Source organism: Gracilinanus agilis, chromosome 1 (assembly GCF_016433145.1).
Source record: "Gracilinanus agilis isolate LMUSP501 chromosome 1, AgileGrace, whole genome shotgun sequence".
Taxonomy (NCBI): Eukaryota; Metazoa; Chordata; class Mammalia; order Didelphimorphia; family Didelphidae; genus Gracilinanus; species Gracilinanus agilis.
The window spans coordinates 700,843,353-700,850,258 of record NC_058130.1 but is presented as its reverse complement, the minus strand read 5'-3'; the positions used below and the strand labels follow the sequence as shown (position 1 = coordinate 700,850,258).

Sequence of the window (6,906 nt, the reverse complement as noted above, 5' to 3'; positions counted from 1 at the left end):
GATGATAGGTTCTAGTAAGGGTTTTTTAAAGGATGGGGGCACATTGCCTGGTACATAGTAAGCCCATAATAAATGTAATAAAAGCCCATAATAAAAGGTGGAAGATAAAGAACCAGTTGATTAGGGAGAGATTAGCAAGAAAGGGGAAATATTCCCTTTAAGTTAAGTCAATTTTATTCTGTTAATTAATTTTTGTTCTAAGATTTTTCCCCGCACTAGAGTTCTTTGATTCTTAGGAAGTAGAGTGGAGGAACTTTGCCCTCAATCAGTAAAGTACAAACTGTTTTTGTTGTTTCTGCATCCATTATGTACCTTATCTAAAGGCTGCCCAGACAACTAAAATCTAGTTATCTAATCATCATGACCTTGAGAGGTATTATTAAGCCTTTAGCTTCTGACTCTTTTATGAGCATTCTTAGAAGGAACCTATCAAAAGGGCCAGGAAGAGATCTTTACACTGAATAATAGAATTCTTGGCTAGGTTTCCAAGAGACCTTGATCTCTTGGGTGGGGCAGAATATGGGAACAATCCTAGGAATCAAGATGATTCATCAATCAATTACAATAAAAATTTCTCACTTACAAAAATGAACAATATGGATATATTTTACACAATGATACCAAAGTGACATTAATATATAATAATGACATTAATACATAATACATATGTAACCCAGATCAAATTGCCTGGCAGCTCCAGGAGAGGGAAGGGAAGGGAGGAAGGCTGACAGTTTGGATCTTGGAAAACTTATGTAGAAATGTTATTGGTAATGTAATTGGCAAAAAAATAAATAAATGACCAAAAAGACATGAAAATTTCAACAGAAAGGGATTTGGAATATTTAATATCATAAAGAAAAGGGGGAAAATGTGTCCCAGTACTCAAGACCATCAATGGGAAGACATAATTCTTTGCTCAGGGTCTAAAAGACAAGACACAGCACTTTCCCAGAATGCGAGAATGAGAAATCATTTATTGAGTGCTTGTATTAAGCAATATATTTGAGTAAGCAAAATATTTCCTGTCCTCAATGAGTTTAAAGGTGGATATAACAGATAAAGGAAATTAGAAAGGTGGTGGGGTGGGTAGGTTGCCTGAATGGTGGCATGGTTTGAAAATAGCTAGGAAGTGCCATTAATGGCTGGTTCTAGGCACTACAAGGTAAATACTCCCCTATTAGAGCACAGAATTGCTCATACAGAATCTAAGGTTCCTGGGGAGGAGGAAGAGGGATGACTGGAATTGTAGAGGCATGATTTGTCTTTAGGAAGTTCCCATTCTGAGGTGGTCGTAACTCATCTGGCAAAAAAATAATAAAAGGCAACAAAATTCAATGATGGCAGGGTTATGGAGAAACAGGTACACTAATATGTTGTTTTTGAACTTTTAAACTTTAGAATCTCTGCATTTTGGCAGTATACAATGAAGGCTACAAATATAATCATATCCTTTGGTCTAATAATTCCACTGTTAAAAATATACTGTAACATAATAAATAAAAATAAAAAATAAAAACAAAAAGAGCTATTTATTCAAAGATTTTCATAGCTGTAATTAAAAAAAAGGAGAAAGCAATGTAAATGTCTCAAAAAAGGATAGAAGCTAAACAAATTCTGGTACATTAACATAATGAAACACCATAAAACAATCAAAATGGATAAGAATGAGGAATATAAAGAAATCATGAAAGACCTTTAGCGAATAATGTAAAGTGAAAGAAAAAATGGAGACAGAAGAATGGAATACATGCTAACTATGACCAGATGTGACCATATTTACTGAAAAGTGAATGAGAGTGAATGGTCAAAGAATTCTAATGTAGGTCAAGAGGGACCAACTGGAAAAATGGTGTGTTACTTTCTGCATTGAAATAAAATTAATTTAAATCTAATAGTTATTTATTTAATACTATTATTGATTAACACTAATGTATATTAATGAGCATTATTAATAGTTATCAAATTAATACTATTAAATTTAAAATTAATCAGCAAGTGTGATGGTTTTGTATTGATAATTTACTGGGGATACATAGGCCTTAGGGAGAGTCTAAGTGGGGAGAGGATGATGTACAACATACTCCAGCCAAGACTTGAGTAATGGAAGTCCAAGAAACTTTTTACACTCATCCTGGATAGAAATGCTATATTAGAAAAAGGTGTAAGTTAGCTGCAGGACCAATTAGGGTAGAAAGTGGTCAGGTGGGCTTCTTGAAAGAGAGGTACTTCATTCATCAATCAATCAATTAATTAATTTTTTGGAATACAAGTGAGTTAATTGTACAACATGTCTCTTGCATGTTGCAGTAACCAAAATGTATAGGGAATGCTGGAAAATCTGAGTTAAAAAAAATTTACACAAAACATTTTGCTTCTTTCATTTTTGCCTTCAGAAAGTTCTTCAAAATTTCTAAATTGTCTATTTTGAAAAATGAAGAACAAAAATCATAAATAAAGTTAAGGCATTCAAACAATATCCAGAAAGCTATTTCTTGGCATACATAATTTTCATGGCATGGGATGGTGAGATCTTAAATCCTTATAAGGCATCTCTGGCAGCACCAGCCTGTCCATCATTTTCAAGTTCCACAAAAGCAATGTCATGTCCCCCAGGTACCAATCGTACTTCTTTGAAACCAGGAAACTGATTAAACAGCATAGAAAACATCCTTTCATTAGTCTCCTCTGGCAAGTTATTTAAGAATAAAATATAATTTGGTGGGTAGTCAGGCACCTGAGGATTTGGGGTTGAATTTCCTTGAGTGTTCCCTGAATTTGGTGTAGCCTGACCAGGCTTTTTGTTTGCAGCATTAGCAGTTTGTTCCAAAGATTTAGTCTTTTTCTTTTCTTTTTTTTTTCTTTATCAGCAAAAGTGCCACCAATTTTAGAAATTATATCAGAGTCTGTTTTTGCATACTGAATTCTCATTGGTTTACCATAAAACAGAAAGCCCTGTAATTGTCTCAAAGCATTTGTAGATGAGCCAAGTTCTTTAAATATAACAAAAGCTTGCCCTCTCTTCTGCATAGTCTTTAAAGCCACAATATCCACTACATGGCCAAACTGAGAAAAGAGGGCATATAATGATCTCTTCGGTTCTTCTTTTTTTATTTTATCATTCATATTGTTGATATAAATTTTATGATTTCGTCTAATATTCATGTTTTAGATTAAATTTCAGAGAAGCCTAGAAGGTTTCAGTTACCTCTCCCAATGCTCACTTTGCACCAAACTGTCGGAAGAGCAAAGAGAGGTACTTTAAAATGGTGTTTGGAAGGGGATGGAGAGCAATGGAAGTAGAAGGAATTTTGGGAATTCACTTATTTGACTTTGGGGATGAGAAGAGTTCAACCACACAGGTGGAAGCAAGCTTTGAAAGAGATTTTAGAAGTTATCAATTCTATCTACTATCTGAACAGATCTTATAGGCTTCCTGGCAAGTGGTCATTCAGCTTTTGCTTCAAGCCTTCCAGTAAGGCAGCCTTTATTACTATCTAAAGTCCATTTTGCTTTTTGAAAAAAAATTACATCAGATAATACATGTAAAACCCAGTGGAACTGCTTGTCAACTATGGGAAAAGGACAGGAAGAAGGGAGGAGGGAGACAACATGTAAACTTTTGCATAACTTTGTTACTTGAATAAAATAAAGAGAATTAGATGAAAATAATCATATCGCTAGTTATCTGAGCCCAGATTTGAACTTAGGTCTTTCTGACACCAGACCCAATTCTATTTACTTACCTTCTATCTTAAAATCAATACTGTGTGTTGGTTCCAAGGCATAATGATAAGTAAGGGCTAGGCAATGGAGGTTAAGTGACTTGCCCAGGGTCACACAGGTAGGAAGTGTCTGAGGTCACATTTGAACCAGGACCTCCCATCTGGCTCTCAATTCACTGAGACACCTCACTGACCCCTAATCTATTTCACTCTTAACAGGCTCTAATTCAGAATTTTTTCCTTGGCAGAGAGATAATACAGTTCTCAGAATAAAGTAGCATAATGGGTAGAGCACAGAATATAGAATGAAGAAGACCTCAGTTTAAATCCTATCTCATACTCATTAGGTAGCCCAGTAAATAGAGAGTTGGGTCTGGTGTCAGAAAGACCTGAGTTCAAATCTGAATTCAGAAAGTAATGATGTGATTATGAGTAAGTCATTTAAATTTTATCCAGCTCTGTTTCTTGAACTCTAAAATGCGGATAATAATAGCATCAACCTTGCAGTGTCCTTGTGAGGAGTAAATGAGATGTTTGTAAAGCATTTAGCAAAGTGTCTGGCATACAGGAGGCACTTTATAAATGTTTCTTTCCTTCCTTCCTTTTCCTAGTTGTGTGAATCGCAGTCACAACCTCTCTGTGTCTCAGTTTTCTTATCTGTAGAATGGATATAAAAAATAGCACCTACCTCACAGGGTTGTTGTGAAGATCAAATGAGTGAACATGTGCAAAGCACTTTGCAAACCCTAAAGTATTCTATAAAGTATTCTATTATTATTATTATTATTATTATTATTATTATTATTATTATTAGTAGTAGTAGTAGTAGTAGTAGTGGTAGTAGTATATGGAATTGAAATCTTCCTTCTTCTAACTTTTCCCAAATCTTCACCTTCTATTTTTTATCCTGAGCTCTGACACATGGGCATACTTTTGTTATTACTCTTATGTCTCCTCAGAACAGCCTGTACCCATTGCCATAGACACCAGTGAACCATCATAGCAACACAGGATTGAGAATTAGGGATGAATCATCTGCTCCAACCCTCTTGTTTTACAGATGAGAAAACTGAGACCAAGAGGCTTCAAATGAGTCATCCAATGTCACACAAGTAGAAGAGTGAGGTCTTGAACCTAGGTCCTCTGGCACCAAATCCATTGATTTTTCTGCATTTATTTACTGCATTGTATCCAGACTATAGGGGGCAGCTAGGCAGTTCGATAGAGCTCCAGGTCTAGAGTCAGGAAGACCAGGGTTCAGATCCAGCCTTAGACACCTCCTACCTGTGTGACTCTGAGCAAGTCACTTAATCTTGGATCGCTTGACAAAAAGGATCTACTGGATCCACCGGAGAAGAAAATGGCAAACCACTCCAGTATTTTTGCTATTAAAATCCTATGGATACGGGGGCAGCTGGGTAGCTCAGTGGATTGAGAGTCAGGCCTAGAGACGGGAGGTTCTAGTTCAAACCCGGCCTCAGCCACTTCCTAGCTGTGTGACCCTGGGCAAGTCACTTGACCCCCATTGTCCACCCTTACCAATCTTCCACCTATGAGACAATACACCGAAGTTAAGGGTTTAAAAAAAAATAGAAAGAAAACCCTATGGATAGTGATGATCTACAGAGTCAGGAAGAACTGGACATGACTAAGCACCTGAACTACAAAATCCAAACTATGGCTTTCCCATACTCTTTCTTCCCTTCCCTTGGTTACCCACCTCTTTTTTTCTGGGTCCCAAAGAGAATCCAAGGTCCTGGGAAGGTTCTATTACTTCAAATCAGCCCAAGTGAGCTATTTGATTATTTTGGTTGTCTTTATAACTGACTTGTCCCTGACAGGAAAGGGCCCTAAATATGGCCAGGCTAAGTTGAATTGGTGTCTCCTTGAATTCTCATTCCCTCAACCACTCTCATATGATCATAGGTGGGGCAGCTGGTGACTCAGGAGCAAATGATCCATTTTTCTGATGAAGCTCTAAACTATATAGCCATAGGATTTAGAGAAGATGCCTTCACAGATACCTAGTTCAACCCTTCATTTTATAGAGGCAAAAGTTGACGTCCAGTTTCTTTATGATGACTAGATGACTTTTCCCAAGTCATAGAGGTAGTAACAGTTGAGATTCAAACAAAGGTCTTCTGACTCCAAATCCAGGGTTATTTCCATTATGTCGTCTTGTTTCCTACCTTTGGGGACTAAACTAGTCCAAGCTACTCATTTCGCCAAAAGGGAAAGGACTTAGCCAAAGTCACATAGTGAATCCAGGGTAGAATTACAGAACAACAGGATCTCAGAGTTTAGAAAATTCCTCAGCAGTCATCAAATCCAGTCCATACCTAAAAAAGGAACTTCCATTCTGACATACCAGATAAATAGTCATTCAATAACTACTTAAATACGTCTAATGAAGGGAAACTCATTATCTCTGGAAATAGCCCAAGGCAATTTGGGAACAATGAGGAGACACAGTGGACTTAGTGTTGAACAAGAGAGTCAGTAAAACATGAGTTGAAACCCTGCCTTAGATACCTAATAGCTGTGTGACTCTGGGCAAGTGATTTAATTTCTCCATGCCTCAGTTTCCTCATATGTCAAATGAGGATAATTATAGCACCTACTTCCCAGGATTGTTATAAGGATCAAATGAGTTAACATATATAATATAGACAAAAGACTTTGTGCTAGAAAATTCTAGTTATTCTTACAGCTCGAATTATTTGGAAGTTCTAAAATCTGCCTTTTTGAAACTTTTACCCATGGCATCTGGTTTTGTCCTCCAAATAAAAAAAAAGAATCCTGCTTCAACCAGATAAACTTTCAAATACTTAAAGGAAGGAAAAAAGGAAATAAACATTTATATACTTAATATGTTTCAGGCAGGAAACAGGGAAACTACACTTGGCTAAAAGGTATGATAGACAATGAATAATATAGCATTTTGCATCAGGTTTCTCTGAGAAAGGTCTCATTTTTCAATTATATAGGGAACTGACTGAAATTTATAAAAATAAGAGATATTCTTCAGTTGATAAATGGTAAAAGGATATAAACAGGCAGATTTAAGAGGAAATCAAGGCTATTTATAGTCATATAAAAATTTTCTAAATTGCAATTGATTAGAAGAAGGCAAATTAAGACAACTCTGAGGTACCACCTCATGTCTATATGAAATGAGAAGTCC

At 36.3% G+C, this 6,906-nt stretch overlaps 1 pseudogene; it reads right to left on the bottom strand.

The window, feature by feature from the left end:
- Positions 1-2,485: 2,485 nt before the first annotated feature.
- On the bottom strand, positions 2,486-3,162 carry LOC123231985 (annotated as a pseudogene).
- Between the last annotated feature and the right edge of the window lie 3,744 nt (positions 3,163-6,906).